General features: G+C 35.8%; 1 long non-coding RNA gene and 1 pseudogene across 1 annotated transcript; both read right to left on the bottom strand.

Moving 5' to 3' along the window:
* Nucleotides 1–8,320: 8,320 nt before the first annotated feature.
* LOC123469857 lies at nucleotides 8,321–11,585 on the bottom strand (annotated as a pseudogene).
* A 9,917-nt stretch (nucleotides 11,586–21,502) lies between these two features.
* On the bottom strand, nucleotides 21,503–25,154 carry LOC123470031. The gene is made up of 4 exons (XR_006643453.1): nucleotides 24,766–25,154; nucleotides 24,444–24,697; nucleotides 24,334–24,381; nucleotides 21,503–23,291 (listed from the first exon to the last, which is right to left on the bottom strand). It is a non-coding gene; the product is annotated as an uncharacterized LOC123470031 (long non-coding RNA).
* Between the last annotated feature and the right edge of the window lie 417 nt (nucleotides 25,155–25,571).

The following is a 25,571-nucleotide window of genomic DNA, read 5'->3' as shown; positions in this document are numbered from 1 at the left end:
TAGACTCGGTAGACTCCCCTACCCCCCGGCTAAGTAGAACTATTTTTGCAATACAAAATAGAGTCTTTCCATTACTTGTTATTGTCATTATCGGGTCGAATAATCGGGTAGCATATGGAAACACAGAATTATTTTATCAGTATGCTAGCTGTTAGTTATCAAATTGTTAGTGGCTTGTGGGATACGTTTCCGTTGGCGACGCGGGAGTTCCGCGTTCAAAGCTTGTATGCGTTAATAGTATTCAGAGCAAATCTAACTAATGAATATAATTAAATAAAAATTTTTGATGAGATGTATAATATTTAAAATTTTGAAAAAAGTATTTATATGCGATTAATGATTATTTAATTCGCAAACAATTACACTGTTTTCATGAACGCAATAATTTTGTAAACAGTTGTCTCATCCAAGTCTAGAACGCGCCGCCAACGGAAACGTATCCAACAAGCCACTAACAATTTTTTAAATAACTGCTAGCATACTGATAAAAATAATTTTGTGTTTCCATATGCTACCCGATTACCCGACCCGATAATGACAATAACGAGTAATGGAAAGACTATTTTGTATTGCAAAAATTTTTCTACTTAGCCGGGGGGTAGGGGAGTCTACCGAGTCTACACTTTTCCAGACATTGAATACCTAGGGCAAAAAAAAAGGTGTCTGGACTGACATTACCCAACCCCCCTTATAATGATTTTGCGCCAAAACCGCCCTACCTCTCCTTAAAAAGGTAAACTATTAATTTTTTTTACCCAGCGATGGCTTTTTCAAAACAAATCGGTGTTCACCTTTTTGTGCAGGATAATGTACAAATGTGTTTTATCCCTGAGGGTATATATGTATATATACTGAAGGACTATAACAATTTTAGGGTGTGGGGTATAGGGGGTAGGGTAGTAGTAGTAGATCTCAGAAGGTTTAATGTCCATTATGTATTTCCATATACGTTTCTTCCCTGAATGACCAATCGTCCTCAAATTTTGTACAAAATTATGTCAAAATTTGATACGTGGTATAGTGGTTTTTTCATTTGATTCTATTTCAGTATAAAAAAATTAATTTGCGTAATTGTTTCCTAGCTGGTTGCCGAATCCTAGGCAGTGAATTCGCTTTTGTTTGCGTAACCTTACAACTGTCAATGCATTGCAGTCAGTGCAGAAGGCTGTATAAAAGTCCCTAAACAGTAAGTTTTTTCTTTAACAAAATGTTTTAAACAGTAGATTTTTATATATTTTTTTATATTGCAAATTTAAATATATTTAGAAAATATTTATTTATTTATTATATTAAAAATATTTAAATATAAAAATATGTAAATTAGTTTTTTATAGTTGAATGCCAATTACTCTCTAATTCAAAACTAGTTTATTGGTCCAATTATTAACGCCAATAATTGACGCTTCTGCGAAAAAGCCTAAATTGAAAGACTTTGGCTTGTTATTACCGATTATTTTGATAACGGTGACGTCATGACTCGTAAGTGTGAAAGAATACAAGACGGAGAACGAAGCAAACACTATAAATTGATTAAAATTTAGAAATCTTGGATCCAAAATCTGTTTGTCTTTGGCCCACGTTACATGTCTATAGACATTTTTTTTTCAAAAAAATTGCCCGAAGGACATTACCGAAGGAATCTTGTTGTAACAAATAATTTTTTTTGATAAATGAGGTTTGCCTAACATTTATTTTTCTTTATTGAAGTAGTAGTAGCACAGCTTGTAAATAGTTATTACTGCCTCATTAGTTCTTTCATTTTCTTGGTGGGCTACCCGGTTTCTGAGTAGCTTTGTTCTGATAAGGCTTGTTCCCGGAGTCTAAATTTATCCCTCTCCTTTCTGATCTGTGATGCTTCTAGTATTAGTTTTGCTTTCAGTTCAGCTTCCTGGGCTGCCTTCTGCGCTGCTGCGATGACCGCCGTATGTGAGGCTCGAACCTTCGTCAGAGCCTCTAGCTGCGTTTTTTCGTCGTTGCTTAATAATGGCGCCGTGTTTAGTGATTCTGGCACCGGCCTTACATACGGGGCTACTCTACGGAGCTCTGGTCTATGTGTCCTTTGCTCAGGAAAAGGTTCAGGGATCCTGAGGCGTCTAAAAACACCTTTTGGGATGGTGCCCTCTAAATCCTTCCACAGGCTGTATGTTCTGGCACCAGAGTCGAGAAGGGTCTGGAAATGATTGAAAACCGCCTTCTGGTGGTGTGAATGGACGTTGTCTGAAACTGGAAAATTATTAAAGTTCGAAGGACCAATTTCAGATTAACTAGATCTGAATGTCGGAACTGCCGACTTAGATAATACTAACGTATGTTTATTTCTGGCCTAACATCTAAGTGTCAGCGTGTGTTGAAAGGCCTAACACCTAATTATCAGCGTATATTTTATTTTAGTGTATGTGAATTGTTATACTTGTTATACTGTAACGTATTTTTTAGGTGTAGGAACACTACCCCACTGGTGAGCTGAATCATGAAAAGAAATGTAAAGATGCTTTAAAAGTTATAAAAGAACAGTTGAGGCCTAATGCAAACAACAGTAGCCCACAAGCGCTTCCCAAACAGTTTATAATCACACAACATGATTTAAACGACTGGGTATTGGTATGTAACTAAAATGTGAAATAAAAAACTACGTAGAAATAATTATCTTTTTTCTTGCTAGAACTGCTTAATTGTTGATGTAATGCCTTTACAGTCCGTCGAAAAACCTGGATTTAAAAGGCTCGTCACAAACTTGGCTGCAAATCTCAAACTATTTGGACGTACTTTTTCACACGGAAACTACATTACAAATTTGAACACAGAAGACAGCAACTGACCGAGGAGTTTGAAAACAATAGTGATGCAAGTAAAACGATCGACGCATGGACATGCCGAAGAAAGAGTTATCTTGGCAAAACCATAGATTGGTTTACTGAAGGAAGTTTTCAACGCAAAAATGTCTACCTGTCCATTAGTAGAGTGAAGGGTAGTCATACTTTTGACGTCTTGGCGAAACTTATCGAAGATATTCATGTTGAATTTGTTGTTACTGATAAGCTGCGGGGTTCTACGACCGTCAACGCATCCAATTTTTGTAAATGTTTTTGCGAAAGAGGTGAGCCTTTCAATATTAATTTGACTGTCACTTTCAGAGGCTCAGCGTTATACCTTTGCAATAAAAAGTGCTACGTCTAACTTATCAGACGGCCTAGACGAGTTTTCCGAGGAAGAGTACGACGATGATATTGTATTTATTGATCTGGGAGAAATATTTAGTTCACAAACGATACCCATATGCAGTCGCCAAGTTACGCTTCCTGTCCACCAAAGATACGCATGCCATCTATTAAATTTGATATGCAAAGCTGACGTGGAAAACATTGCTGTAGATGTTTTAATGATCTGTGAGAAAATGTTGAAGATAAGCTGGACTTGTTGTGGAACAAGCAATCGTCGAATTCAAATAACTTTGACACCATTATATGCCATTTATGCCAATTATTTGTGTAAAAAAAGACACTCGATGGAATTCGAGATATAATGCCACAGCCTGTGTAGTTCAATTGCTGCGCAAAAAAGAAAAAGCTTTGCGATAACTAATGGAAGAGTTGAAAATCCTATTTTTTCACAAGGAATGAACAGCGATATATAAAAGAATACACTAAAGTTATGAAAACCGTTGTAGAAGCCCTTGATATTATACGATGGGGAAAAAATGTCGGCCTCGGTCATGTTTTAACGACTATAAAAGTTTTAAAATCCAATCTCCTGCTTTTTAAAGACGACTCAAGTATTGTACAATGCCAGCCACTTATCGATAGTTTGTAGATGCCAATTAATATTCGGTAACACCCACAATAATTTTTCACGGTCTTTGTAATGTTATAATATTTAACAATTTCTACAGGTTTTACGATATGTTTCAAGATAAATAATGTTTGTTTGCTGCTATATTTAACCCAATATTTAAGCTATCGTGGCTTGAAGACGAATCGGATGTTTCAAAAGCCTTGTCGTACATTTGTTCTGTCTTTGAGCAAAACCAGGACCAATGTGACCCACATTCAAATACGTAAAACCTTTTTTTATTTAAGGGTATTGTTTATTTACTTATTTGAAGTTTTGTTTCGCAGATCGGATGAAGACACAGATGGAACAACATCATCGAAATCTGATCCCAGCCCTGTTAAGCTCCATAAACGAAGTAAAAACTTCTATATTCTTGAAAAACAGTTTTGAAGAGCCCGATATGTATTTCAAGCATTTTTCTAATTTGAAAGAGCTGTCAAAGTATCCAACGGTGCAAAAAATTTACAAGTAAGGTGTAAGTTTACAATCATAGTTGAACGACAGTTTCACTGTACTCTCACCAACACTTATTGCAATAACCAAAACATTAATTTTTTCTAGACGATTCAATATCGCACTGCAGTCCTCAGCCTCCGTAGAGAGGTTGATTAGTCAGGGAGGATTGATTTACGTTCCCAAAAGGACAAATCTTATTGACAAATCTTTTGAGATGCTTTTACCGTGCGGTCCTTATAACACAAATGCCGACAGTTCCACAGTTCCGCTTTTTATCATTATATCTATTTTTAAGTAAAATAAAACAATTTTGACAGATCTCAGCCTAGTGGTAGTGGTTCTAAAAACAGAAAACGGTTAAAAGCCATTTGTGGTCATATTTTACATCACGTAATAGCTTTTTAACAAGATGTTTATTTTATAGTTTTAATATTAACTGCATTTGAAAGAGTAATATAGTATAACTGCGCAAAATAATTATGTTTTCTAGCGTTAGATGCCGCAAACTGCAATCGAATAAATCTTACGAAAAATTTATTGAAAATCAAATCTTTTCGAAAAGATTTAACTTTTTATCATTTCTTTTTCGATCATTTCTTATGTCGATTATCGCAAAAGAAATTATCGGGTGGCAAGTCAGCACAACTCAGTCATAGCAGACAGAATCAACCATCGAATGCTGCGTTGCGTAATAGAATCAAATGCGAAAAAAGATGTCCAACAGCCCTATAGATCTGGTCTCTTCTACTTAAAGATATGGTAATATATTAATCAAACAGATCTTTAGAATATCTTTAAAAAAGACGACGAAAAGATAGCAAGAAATATGTAAGATATCTTGTTCTACAAGGGTAGATTATTGACCAGGTTTGTTGGGTTTTCGCCCTTTAAATTTGTTGAACAGTCCTTAACAACACACATGTTGGTTTAAGACTCAATCTTGTACAAAAATCTTAACCATTAATTCCATGATTATTGTTGTTTCTCATAGAGATATATTAACAGTCTCGTGGTCTTCCACTACGATTGCCGGAGAAATAGGACCCAGACAAATAGGACCCGGAGAAATAGGACCCAAAAAATGGCCATGGAGAAATAGGACCCGGAGAAATAGGACCCCTATTTCTATCTTTTTTTTTAGGGTCCTATTTCTCCGCTAGATGGGTCCTATTCCCCCCAATAACAAGAGCTATACAAACTAGTTCATATGCAATGTATTAATGCAAGAAAATAAGAAATCAGAGTTGAATGTTGTGGCTGTTTCAATGTGTGCATCAACGCCAACGCTGTTCTGTCAGCTGAAAACTATATAGCCCGTACCCATACGACGGCATAGGGGGGGAGGAATAAGACAGTATTATCTGAGCCACCCATTTCCTGATCACTCATCAGTAGTGTTGGCGATTATCTAGTGTTGGCGATTATCTAATTTGGTTAGATACAAATGATCTACGCCCACTTTTAGATAACGATACGATTATCGATAAAGTATATAATTATCCCCATCTACTGGCCAAAAAATATACTGCGTACATGATTGTGTCAATATAAAAAACACGGTTAACATAATATTTAAAAATTATATGCAAAAGGGATTGTGAGTTGTGGTAACCACGGTACTACTAACAAGCCTCAAACAGTAAAACCAAAAAATTGCAGTTTTTCTAATTTGCATCGATAGTCGTCAACAAGAACTTTATGGCGGCGAGACTTTGTAATAATCTAGTTTGTAGTAGCGCTAAGGTTAACGACTTGATCCGTGATCATAAAGTTCGGAGTTCTAATCCAGAAACGACTGTAAATTTTTTCTTGATGATTGGCTCTTGAAAATACATTTTTAACGCATTTTAAAGCTAGCAGACGACGGAAAGATTAGATTTTTGTTTACAATTTGTATCGATACTACCCAACAGCAATTAATCTTTTTTATGCTGAATGTTGTTTATAAACTGCTGGCGCAGTGGTATAAAACAAGGCTAGTGATACTGAGGCAGTGGGTTCATACCTAATCGAAGAAACTTTTTCAGCGTTTTTATTGTTAGGAAAAGCTTGCTCAAATGATTTTTGATGGGATTTTATAAATCGGTTGCATAACAGACCTATATTTTTTGAATCCTAATGTTTCTTATTGTAATTTGAATTAGAAATTAATTTAATTTAAAAAGAATTAGTCATTGCTGTTGCAACCCTGATATCAATAGTAAACAAATTTACTATCCAGCCAAATATAGTGTTACAGACGACGATAATTTTAGATTTTCGTCTGCATTTTGTATCGATACTAACCAACAACAGTCAATTCTTTTAAATTTACGCAATATTTACGAACTTGAACGGCATAGTGGTATAAGACGATGCTCATGACAACAAGGATCCGTGTTCGATCCTAATAAACAACATAACTTTTTTTATTGCACCTTAGTCTGGGAAAATGGTGATTTGACAGTCGTAATTGTTGATAATTTGAAGGTTTGACTTTTACTATTTTCTATTTGATTTTCTGTTTGGAAAATTATATCGATTGTCGTTCATATAGTTTACTTTAACTATAGCATAAACTTAATAATATTGCAGGCCACTAAAGCTCTGTGGTATCATACAGTATTTGGGATTCAAAGTATCGAAGATCAAATCTCACTCCATCCACATCTTTTATTTCATTTATTTTTCGTGTTCTTCGCGTTTGGACTATTTTGCAATTAGAAATCGTATTAATTTTTTCGTTTAGCATGAAAAATAAAAAAATTGGATATAAAATTCGATAAAAATATAGATAAAACTAGCTTTGTAACAAACTGTTTAGCCTTAAGAAAAGCAGACGATGAACAGTTCAGATTTGTATAGTGCAATTTATATCGATATTCGGTAACAAAATAATTGTTCTTTGCATAGCGCACTTATTTATCTTCTCAGTAGCTCTGTGGATGAAGACAGCAATCGAATGGCAAAGGTTCAGAGTTGAAAACCAGCGATGGGTATGGATCTATTCTTAATTTTTTGTATTTGACAATAAGCCATCTATTGAGTATCGGAAAAACTACTTGGAAAGTATCGACACAACGATATATCTAAAAATATCGACTAGCTAACATTTATCTAAAAATATCGATATATCGTTAAAAAATTTAGATAGTCGCCAACACTACCAAGAATAGAAAGACTAAGATCGGCCTAAACCTTCTGAGAGGATGCTCAAAAACCATTCTCGTCGATGCCGCAGGCTGGCGCTGCCTCTGCGGAGTAAAAAAACTTTCGTGATTTTTCCATTTCCCTACTGATTAGATGCTTCACACACCCGGGAGATGTGAGAAAACTAAGGCATCTAATTTTTTAATTTTTATCTCTTTATTTATAATTAGGAAAAATTTTTCCTTTACTTCTTCATTTCAGTTGTATTGTTCCAGCCTTATAAATGTATATAAATTTCTGTACTAAACCGACTAAACCCCATTTCTTCCTCGTTTTCTTGATTGTTTTATTTCAATCGTGAAACGCTGTACCTCAAGTTAATACGGAATTCCCAAATTGCAACGTCATTTCGATTTTAGTCCCAAAAAATCGGGAATGAAAAGGAGCCCTAGTGGATTTACATTTCTAGCACACGAACTGATAATATGATATGTAAACGTCAAGAAGCGTCAAAGAAGTCGTCCATTAAAATGAGCAATCTAACCCGGCTTTGATGCCTGGGGGACGCCATTCCAGCGAGCGTAAAAGAATGAAAGAAATGCCCCCTCATTTACATGTGTGTGCCAAAAGTTGTGTCAAAAGTGAATGTCATTAAACTTAGATCGTTGATTTGTATTTGACACACACTTCTAGTCGACCCTGTTTCTCGATTGAATACAAATTGTCGAAACTAATACTTTCCTCCTTTGAATAAGTCTATGAAAATTCATGTGAACACATTCGGATTGAAAATCCATTAGACATGTTGTTGATTTCATGTGATAAGTAGAATAGGAAAAGCAAAGCAAATCAGTGGGTATACAAAATCAGCTGCATCATGTAACTGCACGAGTTTATTATCAAGTTATTGGCAATCACGGAAAAATATTTGTACAAGTCGCTTTGGGCATTCCTTAGAGAAGGGCCCCTTCAAGTGACACTAAACGAAAAAAAATTATTAATTATAAAAAATTATTTTAAATATATTTTGATACTCACTTTAAAACATTTTGAATATTTTCTCCTCCTATCCTCCATTCTAATTCTTTTTTGTTGTTGTTGTTTTCTTTTTCTTTGGTGTTACATCATGGAATGATATATGTTGCTCTTCTTCTTCTTCATACATCTTTCCGCCATCCCCGCCAACACCAACATCCTCTCCCAAGCAAGCCATTCCCACAAACACACCACCATCCACACGAAATCCATCCACTCCCCCATTCTCACCACCATCCACACCCAAGCCTTCCCTTCTATCAGCCACACCACCACCAACATCCTCAAAGCCACACCACCACCAACATCCTCAAACAATTCTACAATTTCATCCGAATTTGATTGGGGTGGTGTTAGTACATTATTCATGATCTTCCTCCAAAAAATGTATAAAATTTTAGAAAAAAAAATAATTCAGAAATTTTTGTAATACACGATAAAACCTTACTTTTTATTGAATTCTCTAATAAGAGTCCTGCAGTTTGTAAGTTTTGCAGGAATCCATTGATTATCGGTGTCTGGATAACCTTTAAATTTTATTAAATACCAGACACGGAGTAATCCTTCTTCATTGCGGTACAAGCTGAAATATTACAAAAACAAAAGAATATAAAATACCTATTTAAAAAACTAACAATAATTTAATGTATAAGTAAAAAATTAAATTTTTCTTGATTAAAAATTAACACCCCAATTCGGCGGCCACCACCGAGAGCGAAGCAGGAAAAAAAAGCGAAGAAGAAAATGAAAAATAAATTGGAAAAGACTCTCCTAGCATTTTTGGACTCTCGCTGTTAAAAAAGGAAAGGAAAATACTATTTCGTGTACACACACGAACGGGACAACCACTCCCGAGTGATCACCACGACACGCTTTATAAAGAAAAAAAAAGAAACGTGAAATAGAAAGCAGCTGGGACATAAACCGCACGAGAGAGGACACTCTGCTCTTGGGCAGAAAAATGTTTTTTTTTTCTTAAATAAAAATAAAAAACAATAATGATTTTATATTTTCAAAAAAATTCCCTGAGGGAGGGAGTTCAATAAATCACGCAACTTGTGTTTTTTCTTCTCTGTTTCTCTTCCCTCTTAAAGAAGGGAAAAAAAATTCTTCATTGAATGGCAATTCATCATTTACCCTCTGATGTGTGTGTGTGTGTAAACGCCAAGCCGCCCGTGTTTTCCTTGTTTCTTGTGTAATTTAAAAATCTACTCGAACGTTATCACCATTTTGTTTGCGGGAAAAAAATACGGCTAGAGGCGTAGAACGGAGGATCGTGAAATCGCTTACAGCCCTCCCCTCCCCTCATCTAAACGGGCAAATTGAAATTAACCGAGCGGGAATGTCTCGCAGGTTATTCAATACCCAAAAAATGCCATTCGTAAATCCATTTCCAATCAATAAATGAAACACTCGAAATTGTAACAATACTGTGCAAAATAAGCGTGTGTACGTATATGGACGTAGCAGTTGCTTTAGTGGAAAAAATGCAGCTTCCCACGCGGGAAAGAAAAAAAAAGCACAGTAATTTTATAGGGACGTTGGCAGACGTTGGCATACATTAACTCCCCAACATCATCAATTAAATCATAACCCCCCTAACAGTAATTTAAATCTAGGCAAAAAAAAATTTAAACAAAAAAAAACTTACCCTCGATCGACGATCTCCTCTACTTCGAAATTCCGGATCTTCAGCCATTTCAAATTGGATTGTTCGTAGCACTAAAACAACAAACGTTTTTCCAAGAAAAAACAGAACAGAAAATGATGGTGCAATGTGGTCTTGACCAATTAGTTTCCCCAGGACCTATGCCTATTTGGAAAACCAAATGGGCCATCTCTATTTTGAAAAAAAGGTATTGTGCAGATGTTCTCCCTAAGGGATTAATCCCACTCCGTCAGACATTTTGAAATTTTTACAATAAAAAAAAAAGCAACGCTGCAAAATTGTAAAAATTTGAAAATCGTCAACGTTGTTTTACTGTGATATGTAATTCACTAGGAAAAGTCAGAAAGAATACAAAGTAAACAATACAATTTGTAAGCCAACATCAAAATATTGCAAAATAACTGTAAGGCGATAGAAAAGTTTTTTATTTCTGTTAATTTGTATTGTATTTTAATACATTTCCAGATATGATACGGACTGTTTTAATATCAAACCAACTTTCCTTTCATTAAGAATTCTTGGCAATTTTAAAGTTAGTTTGTACTTTAGTTTTCGACGGTAACACCAACAACTTTCTTAGTCGCTTACTCTCTAAGTGAAAACGAACTTTGACGTATTCCATGACTAGATATTTCAGATTGTAGTCTCTGTGTTCTTCACAGAAGAGTGGAATAGTATGCGACTCTGAAATTTTGTCACAACAAACTTCAAATGAATATTGCATGTAAATGTGATTGAGATTTTCGAAATGTGACTGAATTACTAGTTCAACAATCCTAATGGTTTCAAAAAGGTACTGTAACGTAAACTGGATAACCATGATTTCTCATTGCTGTATATTGGTCAGCTGTAAAATCTTTGGGTAAATCAAGTTCAGTGCAACGCACCAAATTCTTACAAGCTTCACAAGCAGTTAAATGTTTTCTTGTCTTTACTATGTAACCACAAAGGTCATATACCATAACGTTTAAATTGAAATCACGTGTACCTTCTTCTGAGACATCATCAACATAATGTATGGTTAATTCGTCGAGTAACTTATCTTTAATAGCTTCTTTATACTCCTTAGCGGTAATATCACTCTTTTTGGCGTGTTCCTGTAGACACTTAGACATTGTAACTAGCAGCTCAATTGGCTCCTTATCATCGATGTTACTTCCTTTTACTTGCTTTACTAGGTAACTGAGTCGTGCTTGAAGAGAAATGTAACGGATTATTTGAAGAAAAGATGTTACGTTGGGTTACTGTCTACCGAACGAACAATACCGAAAAGTCTAAAAATCATAAATTACATAATGATTGTTTCAATTGAATAACGTAAACAAATTAACCTCTCTAGCGAATCCTGATTAAATTTTCCGGTTAATACACCTTTTAACCCTGCGTCGAATTGCTCTTCAATCAAATTAATTGCGCTTCTAATCGAAAGACGCCATGCATGAAGACTTGTTTGTGATACGAACATTGGAATGTTTCTTCCATTTTCTTCATATACATGTTCTGTTTCAGACAGTACTTGAAGCATTTGATTAAGTTTTCTTTTTTGGGGGGAAATGTATCCATGGCGATCCCTACTTTACAGAAGCGTAAGTTTAGTATATAAAAAACGTCGTTCATAACTTTGGTGAGGCGTTCAATTTTCTCTGTATCTATACAAAACACAATATAATTTTGCTGATCATTACACTTAATTTTAAAAGTTTAAAATTAAACACACACCTTTAAATGTTGATTTGATAAGTCTTCCAACTTCTGTGTCTTCTTTGTAAGTTGTGTCCTCTTGTTGTAAGTTCTTACTACTTTAAGTAAATGAGGAACGTCCACCATCAAATGTATTTCATCTATAACTCTGGTTAGTCTTTCAGCGAGTTGATTTGGCCCATCCCAAAACACTCCCACTAATTGTCTAATCTTACCCCTGGTTTTTGTCCAATATGACCCCAAAAAAAGAGATTTGTGAAAATTTTTAAACCTAATAAACTAGAAGGAATAATTTTTTTTTCTTTTCAGACTACATCCTTGAATAAGTCAGCTAGTTACTTAAAATAACTAAACGTAAATAGTGCAGTAAAATATATGAATAAATGTAGCAAAAAACGAGAAAAGAATTGCGAATTTTTCACACAGATTCTTATTTCATTCACTACCAGAAATGTAATTGAAATAGGTGTTTCAAATTTCTGCACCAAGTGCAGAAAGTGAATAGAATCATAATTTAATAAGAACATTTTTTTTATCACGATTTCATCTATTTTTTAGGACACTGTTTAACTTGGGACAGTGTCCAATATGGGAACGGTCTCCCCTATATGTCGCATTGTTCAGCCAGACATGGCTGAAGTGGTGCGCATAGATCCCCCCAAACTGTTTATTGTTTCCCAGGGGTTCCAGCCGGGTTTTGATTGGCTGTGAATTGGGTAGAATTAACGTGTGTAAACAGGGGAGTTGTTCGTTTTCATTTATTACGTTATTACTTTTTAGATGTGCTTTTCCTATCGATGACCAATTGTTGCAAACGTCTCAAGATGGAGAGGAGATCTTTTTCTTCCAAACCACTCAGAACTAATGAGTCATGCAATTTCTTAGCATACTCTGTCTCTTTTTTGGTTGCTTGAAAGACAATAATTCCTTAATAACCGGCATGAGGGTTTACATTAATCAGTTTAAAAAAATTAGATTACTTTTACAAGACGTTTTACAAGCGAGTTTACCATACCCTCCTCTTTTTCCTCGTTGTTGTAAAATATTGCCTCGGTTATGTGATCTCGGCGAGCTTTGAACAAAAGATAAAAATTAATTTAAGGACTTTCTTACATTTTTTTTTTTTAAATTTTGTGATAAATATTTACATGCTGGGCTCATATGTTTGGTTACGGAACCATATCTCGACAATTTTGAAAATACCTGTTTCTGTTCATCCTCTAAAAAAGCAGCAGCTCCAGTTTTCCACCTTCCGTTATGAAGAACCTATAAAATGGAAAACAACTTAATATTGCTAAAAGAGATAAATTACAATTAAACTGAGTTTACCTGACAATCCCAAACACGAGTCCTGCCATGAAGAACCGAGAGAAAGCCCGTCATTTCCTTGGTCATCCTATCATAATTATGGGGATTCGGATGTCCCTCAGATAATTTTACAACATCTTTTGAAAATACGGATTAATTGTAGATGACGTCATAGCAAAAGTTTAAATACCCCAGTGCCCATAACTTTTTTTGAAAATGATGCAGAAAGTGATAGATTTCTCCAGTTTTTTAATTTCCAGTTATAAGGACATTTAAATGCCGACAGGAAGCAGACCCAAGCCCAGTTTCATCTTGGGTACGAAATCGAAAGCTGCTTTCTCAAGAACCCTGCCCTTTCGTGACCATCACCCCGTCTACCCCCCTCAAAGAAAAACCAACAAAAAACCCACTACCCCGCCAATAGGGCTGTTCGACATCTTTTTTACATTTGTTGCCATCGCGGCAACGCAGCAGTTGTTGGTCTTCTACATCCTTCAAATGAGTTTCCAGTAACGGAGAGGGTTCTAGAGTCAACGAAGAATAATTTGAGTAGATATCCAGAAATCAATCATGAACTTTAAAGCTTTCCTCCTAGTATGTGTACACGTAATAATAATATAACTGTTCCAGTACAACCATCATTTGTCATCGGTTTTACATCATCTGCAATAAATTGAGTTAATAATTTGGTGACACTAGTTCCTATAATCAGTTTTTTAAATAGAGCATTTTTTTATTATCAATTATGCTTATTATAAAAATTTTACCTTTTTTGGACTTTTTAGCAACTCTTTGATCTAGTGGATCGCTTTTTTTTACGCTCTTTTGGTTTAAGAAGATGATGGTTTTTTTAAATACTTTTTTCTGAAATTTTCCCGTCTTAGATCTTGAACCACTAACCTACACAGATTTTTATCCATTTTCAGATTACACGGCTTCTTTTTAATAAATTTGATTAACGATCAAATAAGCAACCAGTGTCTCGAAACGGTGAAAAAACAACAGAAAAATACCGGTATTTCAACATGCTACTCGGTTTTGGCCACAAAGAAAAACCCAAACAGAAAATCGAATCGCACCGCCGAAAGATGGCCGTTTTTCACCTTTTTTTTCTGTTTCATACAATACTATCAGCTGTTTTTAAAGCATAGGTCTATATTGCGTCACCTTGTGTGTGTATTTGTGTAATTTTGTGTTCAAAGTTTTCACCGTTATGGGTTTTTCTTATTTCATAAGCGTGTAAGCATGGGGAGGAATAACGGAAACCAAAGTCACAATTACTTCGATTACGATGCAACTGGAAATACAAGTAGGCGCAAAATAGGGAAATGTAAGCGCGTTTTGAAAGGGAAACATGCTACTAATTTAGAAAGTCATATCAGGGCCTGTCATGCTGATATTTTTTCCGAGAAAGTAAAATTAAAAGAAAACGTTAGAAAGCGTAAAAATAATGAAGACCATGAAGACTCTCATCAGTTAAACAAAATTACAATTGAGATGAGTAAATCACAACAACACAAATATCGGTTTCACCAGACTGGAGTATTTAAATTCCCACTATTTAATTACCGGTAAAGGCCCCGTTTATCTGAATTGAATATTTTATTAAAAAGTGGAGGACAATTATCACAAAATTGAATACAACTCCCGTAAAGTGGTAAAAAAATTTCCCCCTATTTTTCCATAAATCAGGGTTTAAATGTACCACTATTTAAATTTAATTCATCCTATCGTTACATAAATAGAATTCAATGAAAAACATTAGACGGGTGATGGTAAACTAGACATCACTTTCGTATTTTTCGGAAACACAGATATTTCTTATTATATTACTTTCTTGATATGTGATTTAATATCAAATCACGATATTAAAATGGTAATAGTATACAATTATAAGAGCATACATTGCACCAAACAGTTATTGACATTAACAACAACACACGGGAATAATAATGTAAGCAAATCAGTCGGAAGAATTTACTTGCTTCTCTTCCTTGGTTAGGAAGTTGGAGAACTGGTTAAATGAGATGGAGGCCCTTGTAGCTTCGCCTGGTTGCTTCAGGCATTAGGCCTGAAGAAGGAGTAATGAAATTTTCACTAATTCGCTGTAGGTGATATCGAAGATATAGTAGGAGGAAAAGAGAGCCAAAATGCAGTCTGAACTCGTCATCGCTGACAAATCCATTAAAGGCTTGTTATCGATGACAAGAAAACACTGGTTAACGATGAACAGCAAGAAAGGATTTCCTCGATGAGGAATTTCTTTTATTGCATTCAACAAATTGGCTGATTCCTGATGAAAAGACAAAAGTATGGGTTAATCCTTTCATCGCACCCTTCCACAAAAAATTTCATACCTCTCGGCAATCAATGGAATGCCTGGGTTCTTTCACGGTTTTGTTATGCCCTAATAACAAAAGAGGCATCAATTCCATACCCGCTCGGGAACGAAGATCTATAACATTTAAAAATAATTAAATAGTATAATGAAAATAAAAATATTCTTTGGTTTTTTAATAATTAATAGGTGAAATTCGGTAAATTGGTAAAACATAGGTACTTACCAAAATCGCTTTTGAGGTTGTCGAAGCGAGGTGCCTTTAAGAGATTATTGATTTTGACGGTACGGTGTAAGCTAGCGTATTTTAGAATATTAGACACGAGATCCATCCAAGCCTGGCGGAATCCCGCACTTGACAAGTTTTTTGGTGCATAAATACGATCGAATTCGTTGAAGAGCTGATTAAAACAATGAAGTATTACTCCTTAAACCATTTAAAGAGTAAAAAACTAACAAAGGGAATTGAATGTTGTTGTGTACCACAAAAGGGAAAACTTGGCAACAATGGATGGCAGAGAGAAAAAAAGATGGGGGCGTGCCCATGAGAAAAGTGAGAAAAAACCCCTTCGACAGATGGTCGATAAAATCGTGCTCGCTAGTTAATCAGACAGAAATTCAAGTGCTATTAGAAGAATACAATTGTGCCAGACTTACTCCTTCTATCTTCCAAGTGATTATTCCCTTGCCTATTGTTAACCACCGAAATAATCGAAATGAAACGTGGCTAACTCAGTGGCCAAAAATGCCACGCTCCGATGTATTAAACACGACACGAGGTTACAAAAAACGAAAAATTGGAGCGACAGGTTGCGACTGTCCACCACAACGAAAACGAATAAGAGTGACCTCGTTGTTGCATCTCCCTCCGTCTTCGAGTACGGCGGAAATGCAGAAAAAGGGTAAAACAAACGAAGGGCGCTAACGCGAACATTTAGCTTTAGGTGTAAATGGGGAGGAGGAATTGTAAGGGAGGGTAACCTATAGCAAAAACAAAGGGTATTAGTTAAGCCAAGGTCAGACAAGTTCAGACTTGTCTGCCCCTCGGCAATGACACGATCTTACACAATCACGCACATACACACACAGACATACAAAACGAAAATTAAATTAACATTACTTCCTAACGACTTCTGTCGTTAACACCTATTGTGGATAACAGAGAAATCTGCCACACTTTTGTGCCGAAACCCGGGAATTCCTGAATTGGACATCCACTTGATCCACCATTACTCCAGTCAAAAGGTAAAAAAAACGCGTTTTTAAATGCTTTTTTCGACTTCGCCGAACGCAAATGTCATCTTGGAAGCATTCATAGTAATTAATCTGTGATTTCTTCTTGTTTGAATCGTCCGATTTTAATTCCTCGTTCATAAAACTTCGATACTTTGGTCGTTCATAGGATTCTTCACACCCCGATCTGAATTTTCGCCTCTCAAACAACCGATTGAAACCCGCTCTTGTGGAAATACTCTCATCTCGTCGATCAGAATTGGTTAGTTTCGTTTTTAATTCGTTTTGAAACTGATTTGACATTTGTCATGTCTTCGTTTTTAAGTAGCTCATAAGCCACCCTCCGATTATGATGGTAGGGTGGGTGGAATTTTTTTTTTTTAATCAGCTTGGCTATTTTCATTGTATGTCGGTATAGATGTACGCAAGTTTGTTCGTCCAACAATTAAATTCCACGCAACCTCTTATGTCAATATGATCGACTGGAAAACCGAGTGTTTTACTGAACCACCATTGACAATGTTGTTTACCGCAAAACAGTTGTTCCAATCGGTCAAATCTGGTGACATTCTTCATTTCCCTGATATACCTAATAACACGCAGGGCGTCGAACGAATGATTAAGTTGGTAACGGAGGCCTCAAAAACCGTGCATGATCATGAAAAACGTCACTACCATATTTTACAAACACTGAAATCGAGAGAATCTCTTACTCCTGCCATTTGTAATAATGAACTAGTTTAAATAAACCATTATTAGAAAAGATTTCAACCTTTATAGTCCTTCTATGAAAACCATTTCAAATTTCGCGCGCTCTGGCAGCGGCTAAAACGGCCTCAGTTACACAAATAATTGATCGCGTAAAACTGAAACAAATCATGTCTTAATTATTTCTAAAATTTAGGTTATTGTTTGAACTTTCAGAAAATGTAGTGCGCGGTTCAATTATTTTGTTTAGTCATAGAAGAAAATCAATTCTTGTGCAAGACTAGCAGCGCCACCATTCAATTTCCCATAAGAAAATAAAAACTCTGAAATTTTCACGGTTTTCTTAATTTTTCTAAGTAACCAATTATCGGATTCAAAATTTTTAAACACTATTAGAAAGGCAATTATCTGTGACATTAGTTTACCGACTTTGAAAAAATTAGCTGTTACTGTTCCGATTTTATTACACCAAAAAGGTGACAGGTACCAAAATTTTAGTAGTTTTTGGACACAAAAACGAGCGGCGGGAACGAACCAATGATCAAAAAAAAATTTATTTTTCAGGATAAAATCTATACCGACATACAATAAAAATAGCCGGGTTGATTTATAAAAAAAAAAAAAATTTCGACCCACCCTATTATGATGGCACTCGTTGATGGTAAAGCAAAAGAAGAGTTGCTCGAAGGGGAGCAAGATAACGCGTCCTCAAACAGCTCCACAGCAAATAAAGCCGACTCAGACAATCCCCTGCTGTTATTTCCAGAGCGTTCAATCATAAAAAGAAGACACACAAAACTACTAACGCAAGTTGCGAAATTAATTTAAAAAGGAGAGTCCGCCATCATAATTGCAGAGCAAATTCCTTTCCTCCAAAAGGAACTTGAGACAATTAATCAGATTGACGCGAGATACCTGAATTTTCTCCCGGAAGACACAACCGACGACGTTATCTCCGCAGCAGCAACAAGGATTGAAGCGATTGAAGAACGTAACTCCGCAGCAGTTGAAGCAGTAACGAATTACTTAAACCAGCTTAAGCCCCAACGTAAGAAGAAAATACCCGGACAAGCAAGTAAATAATGGAACGTAACTGGCAACACTCTGGATCAAGGGAACCACCGAACGTAGAAACGCCCTCATCAAGCCAAAGCCTTCCAGTCAATGTAGGGGCAGGTACCAGCAAGCAAGACAACCTCGAAGACAACGACATCCAACAAGCAAAGCGACGCAAGTTGGACTTGGAATTCAAGTTGGAGCAATCCATTCTGGATCAAGAACGGAATCTTGATGACATCAAAAGGAAGAGTGAGCGTGAGCAGCAAGACATCCAGCGATCGATCGATCACGAAAACCGCCGAATGAAAATCCTATCAGGGGCCCCAAAGAACCCACTGACATCAACACCACGCTCCTCGGCACATCACAGCCCGAACATAAATCAATCCACTGTAAGCCCGTTGGGTCAAGCAGAGGCGGCCAATCAACCACCAACTATGGCACACTCATCCAGCCTTGTTCAAATCCCATTCTCCAGGTAAGCGAAAATTTCTATCACTCCCTTTGACGGCGACTCCCGCCATTGGCTACCCTTTGCGCATGCTATACATGCAACTGTTGAAAAAACCAACATGTCAGACTCGTACAAGCTAATGAGCCTAAGAGATAGCTTGACGGATGACATTAGAAAGAGGATGGCCCACATCTTTACTGGAAGGAACAGCTACACCCAGGCGTGGTACGAGATACAATCAAAATACGGGATCCCAGGAAACATCATTCAAGCTCACGTTCGATGTTTGACGCAAGTGCCGGCGCTGCAACCTGGCGATCTTAAGTCCCTATTTGACCTAACCGTGAAAGTGCGGGACGCTGTGACAAGCGTTCATGGAGAGCAGAGCATGGGTGAATTCACATATTCAACAATTGTAACAACACTCGCATCAAAACTACCAGGCGATCTGCAGCGTGAATGTGGGCGATACGCCTACAATCTGCAACCACGAATTCCTTCTCTCGCGGATTTTGACAAATGGATCAATGCGACGGTCGGAGCAGAAGAATTATGCGGAGTAACAGTCAACACAGTACCGGCCAAAGTACAGCAGTCGTACCCTCCACGTGAAAGACCTCCATATGGGCCAACTATCTTGAACCTATCATCCAACGCAGCAGGACCGGCACAAGCAAACGGAGCAAGTAATTGGGCAGCATGCGCGGCATGTAAAGAAAATCCAGGACACCGATTATAGAGCTGAACGTTTTTAGAAAAATGCTCCCAAATCAAAGAGCCGCCTTGTGCGCTGAGAACAACCATTGTTTCAAATGTCTAGGACGAGGGCATTTTGGACGATCGTGCAAAAAAGAAGGCCCAGGATGTAACTCGTGAAACTCAGTTTATCACCACTCGTTACTACACGGAGCAGACCGAAAATTTCCCATTTCACAAGGTAACAAAAATTTCAATATTTTACTTGAGCGTGCGCCAATTAAAAGCAAAATATGTCCCGTGCTACTCGCAATCGTACCCCTCGTCGTGCAAAATCTTGAGATTCGCTACCACACGTGCGCCGTGCTTGATCCTGGTAGCGAAGCAACGCTGGTGAAAGCGAGTCTTGCGGCAAAACTTAGACTAAAGGACAATTCGTTCCAAATTAGATTCGGTTCCTTTCATCAGTCCGTACTGATGAACTCGTCTCTCGTCAGCTTTTCTGTCGTATCCGAAAATAATGTTATATTCGTCAGCATTAACAACGCGTTCACAGTGCCAGATATCCAGCTCTCCTTTCGTAACCTTCATTAGCCAACGTTAAAGGCCAACTGGCCACATCTACAAAACCTAGACCTACCACCCACCGACTCAGAGAAAGTTGAATTGTTGATGGGAATGGACATAATTAAGGCGCATCGAATATAAGAATTCTCTCACCCCCCGACAATGAATGCGCTCCTTGCGCCATTCGAACGCCGTTCGAATGGACAGTAATAGGGAAAATACCAGCGAACCTTATCCACGGGCCAAGTAGAAAGAGCAGAGTGCAAGTAAATTACATTTCCGAAGACATACCCTTGATTAAAATTATAGAAAAATTCTACACCAAAGAATCGTTAGGAACTGACTTGCGAGCCCCGAAGGTAATTTCAAAAGATGACGCTCGAGTTCTGAAAATTTTAGAAACCTCCGCTGTTCATATTGCGTGTGGTTGGCAAGTAGACTTGCCTTTTAAAGTGCCGCTCCATCCATCCCGAATAACAGAGCGCACGCTGTCTTGCGCTTTCTTGCCATCGAGTGCCGCCTAATGCTGAAAGAAAATTCTCCCATAGAAGAGAAATATCGAAAGATCATTGAGGCCCACCTCGAGAACGGCTACGCTTTTTGAGTGAACTACGACAAACTAGACAAGCCAGTGGGAAGGGTGTGGTACCTACCACATCATTTCATTATTAACCCAAACAACCCCAAAAAATCAGAGTCGTGTTCGACTGTTCTGCCAAGTTAAAAAAAAGTCTGTTTAAACGATTTTCTTTTGCGTGGCCCCGTTTTACTATCAAATCTCGTCTGCGTTTTATTGCGGAGCCGCCAATTCAAATATTCCATATCGGCGGATATCGAAGGAATGTACCACAGGATCAGCGTGAACCCAAAAGACCAGCCTATGTTGAGATTCGTCTGGCGCAGGCCAAGAAAAGTAAAGTAATAATACATTTAAAAATTCAGAATGACATCGGTCCAAAAAAAACAATTAATGACTGAATTAAAAACTACACTTGTAGATAAAATAATTAAGTTAGAAAATGAATTAAATGAATCTAATGAATGCAAGGAAGAATATAAGGTAATTTATTACTATAGTTGCATGACAATATATTTATATATAATAATCTGATTACAGAAGGAGAGTGAACGTTATAAAACTCTATATGAGGAAAGTGAAAATAATTTGGCAAGTCTTATTATTTTATTTCATATACAATATTACAATTATTTACTTAGTTAATAATATTTAATATAGATCGAACAAGTAACAATGTTACAAAATGAAAAAAATGCTCTCCTTGAGAAATTAGAAGAAAAGGAAAAAGGTTAAAAAAAATTTGTACGACAAAAATTTCTAAAGTTTTTACAATTTTTTGGGATTTTATAGAAATAAAAGAATTAAAGGAAAAACAACTGCAAATAGATAACATTATAATTCCTGATATAGAGATGAACAACAATGTGATAATTAAAATAGTAGAAGAACACAATGAGGATTCAGAGGACGAACAAGACCTGAATATGCTTAACAATGACTTTAAGGTATATCTATATAAAAAACAAAAACCCCAAGGGTTAAATACTATATACAAATTCATTTTAAGTTCTAAGAAGTAGATAACATGCAAATAATTCTTTATAACAACTATGTATAAACTATATACATTAAGTTAAAACTATACACTGCACGATTAAAATGGTAGCCGGTGAAATAGGACCGAAACGAAATAGGACTGAAAGTTTCCAGTCCTATTTTTCCTGTAGAAATAGGACTGGGAGTAATAGGACTGATTTTTAAATACATTCTAAACAGTCCTATTTCTTCTTTGACCGGTCCTATTTCTCCTTAAGGTTATGCCTGTTTTTTATTTCTACTCTTTCATATTTCAGAACAATGAGCCTCCAAACCGGTAGGCAAGATGATAGGGGAATTATCCGAGACAAGCGGGTTGGCTTATATCCTTCAGTCCTAGAAAATTACCGTTGACAAAATTTCAGCGCTTAATTCACTTGCAGCTTAAGAACTCGTTATGATAAAAAAAAAATTTTTACAGTACTTTAACCGAAATTTTTTACAATATATAGTTCATTTATAAAAAAATTAATCATTTCATAAATGTGAGTGCAATTTTACTTTGGTTATTATTTATTCTTCTTACGACTTGCATCATAGAGGGGCTACGATGGGTGTGGTCCTCACCCTTCTAGGGAGGGGGATGATTCACCAAAGGGGCTGAGATTCCAAGGTACGAATCATCCCACGCAACCCCCTCTGTGTTGCAAGATGTACGAAAAATTTACAATAGAAAAAGTTAAACAACATTTAGATTTATTAAATTTAATTATTTGTTAAATGAACTGTATTCAGTCAAAAATGACGGTTCATATTCTGCAATAAAAAGTTTAATAGGATAAGGAATTCTTAGCATGCAAGCGAAGTAAGCGTTGCCATTTTGTCAACGGTAATTTTCAAGGGCGTAGGCATATAAAGCCAACGCTTTTCTACTGCAATTTCCCCCCAATTTCGCCTACCGGTTTGGAGGCTCATTGTCCTTAAATATGTAAGATAAAGGCAAGCAAAATAGCCTTATATCCAAGGAGAAATAGGACTGTTTAAAATGTGTTTAAAAAGTTGTCCTATTTCTCCCAGTCCTATTTCTACAGGAGAAATAGGACTGAAAATTTCCAGTCCTATTTCTCCAGTCCTAATCCGTTTCGGTCCTATTTCACCGCCAGTCGTTAAAATATATATTAACTTATTACACAACTTTAAAACAATTCACATTTCATAAAATACTTATATTAATTTTGTTTGTTTAGAAGTTTCCAGACGTAGCAACATTTAAAATACCAGCTACAATAAAAACTCTTCTGGAAACAAAAGTGCAAAACATTAAACCAGAAGATTGGACTTTAGATACCCTGAAAAATTCTGGATATACATTGTATAGATTCCTCAGTGAATTGATGACATCATCATTTACTGAGGAATATCTAAAAAGTAATATATATATATGTATAAAATTATCAACTAATAACAATATAATCTGAAAATCACAATTAAGCACACAAGAAATCTGGTAAAGGTGGAAAAACTGGTACTGTAAAGCGGGAACCCATGGATCCTAAAATAATAGAAGAAATATTTGGTAGTAAAAAAAAAATTATGATTTTGATCAATATCATTAATTAACATATTTAAATTTTGATTAGTTTACACTACACAAACATGGAAGGACCTCAAAGGTACAACACCGCAACTAATGCGCCAGGCCATCTTAAAGTACTTAGGCCAATTCTTAAATAACATGGGAAAAAAATTAAAGAAATAAATATTTAACTATTTCTTATATGACAAACATGAATGACTACAAATTTATTACAATAAAATAGCCATATTTATGAACCAGGGGTCTATGACTATTTGGGATCTGCCCCGCGCCCCACGTAACCGTTCCCAACCGCTTGAAAAGTAGCTACCCGAGTTGCAACCAAACGGCAATTTTTCGGGTAGTTCGGTGTGTAATCGGGGCCAATCCCTAATGACCATGCCAACACGTAGATAATAAAATTAACCAATTTCGCAACATTGATAGTTTTCATATATTAATCATTTAAAAAAATGTCTAAAAAAATTCACTGTTCCAAAATATTGAAAAATCATGTAGGCAAATTACAAAATGAAAATGAAAACTTCTAGCGCTGCAAACACAAATGTTTTCTGAGATTGTTTATAATTTGTCCCAAACAAGAAATGTAAAAAATAACAAATATTTCATTAGTTTAAATTGTATAAGTAATAAATACAAAATCAAATACGTATAACTGAGAACTATTTCATTAATAGATACAATCATCAACAGAATATCCACCATATAGATAGTTAAATTGTAGCCCATAGCCAAAAATTAAAAATTTTGTAGTGAAATCTACATTCATATTTGATTGTACATTACACAATTTTAACTACATCAGTTAGCCTGTAATCTTTATCGGTTACAACTAACCCAAGCACAACAGACATGCAATAGTAGATCTTTCTAAATATAGAGTGCATACCATGAAGCTATTGTGTTGGGGCTATAATAAATTTGTAAATATACACTAATTACTATATCTTACAATCACACACAAGTTCTCAATAACAAAGTGTTATAAAAAACTTACCTCTATTAGTGTTTAGACCTGAGTTTGCCATGGATAGCATGCCAGCACCTACACATAATGAAACAATATAAATGAAGAAGCCGTGGTTCTATATTTATTCAGGAAATAACCTGTATTGTATCATTCATCATGTAGTTCATCAGAGTAGTTCACTAATATATATAGTGAGCTCACCACCTATTTCTTTTATAATCAACATAATAAAACAATTATTTTGTCACCTTGAATCGTAACTCTCAGATGATGAGATGAAATTTTATGCCATAATAACAATTCCAAAAAGCTGTGCACAGTTTCTGCAGGTATTAGTGTCACTGTTCCAAAACAACTATATAAAAAGTTCTCCCATGCTGCTAGAAAACATCTGAATACCAAAACATGCATTATAAGATGATCATGTGAAATCTTAATCAGAGTATAACAAAAGTTTACCAACGTAGTTTGAAGTACTGAAAACGGTGTTCCCCAGAATCAACAGGAATCGATACCAACCTACAGCAAAAGACTATATTTAAGTTAGCAACATTGACAGGTAATTGAACATGGACAAAAAATACAACTGTTAGTATTATAATAAATTAAATCAAAGCATCCTTTGTGCACAGTAGTATGCATAGTATATTATGGAAAACACCCTGCGACGAGCATAAAATGCGGAACGAGGACTGCAGAATACATTTGCATAGTCGGAACAACTAATATCATCAACAATTATAGATCAATTAATAAATTTGTCAACATATTAATATTTTTACAGTAATACAACAGTAATACAAACAACAGTAATACCTTAAAGATGTCAAAAAAACCAATCCACTGGTCCAAAAAATTAAAACTTACTATAGCCAATTTAGAAACAGAAAACGAAACATTAAAATTAGCACTAGCAGAATCAAATGGAACCATAAAATATGTTAAAGAAGAAACTAAAAAATTATAAACGGTAATAATTATTAATAACATCACATATATTTAACTTCATACTATTTTTCCATTTCTGGTTTAGAAAATAACAATAACATTAGGACAAGAAGAAACAAAATCAACTAAACCGGATCTCAAATCAACTTTCCAAAACCTATCAATATTAACATATGTAAATATAACTATTACTATAATAAAACTTTCTATTACTAGTTACAAGGAAAACAACAAACTTTAGGAACTAATATCAAAAACAATAATCGACGCAACTGAAAACTCAATTAAAACAGAAGAAAACACCACACATCACCAAA

The sequence above is a fragment of the Daphnia magna genome, linkage group LG2 (assembly GCF_020631705.1).
Source record: "Daphnia magna isolate NIES linkage group LG2, ASM2063170v1.1, whole genome shotgun sequence".
Classification (NCBI taxonomy): Eukaryota; Metazoa; Arthropoda; class Branchiopoda; order Diplostraca; family Daphniidae; genus Daphnia; species Daphnia magna.
This window is presented reverse-complemented; position numbering and strand designations above follow the sequence as displayed.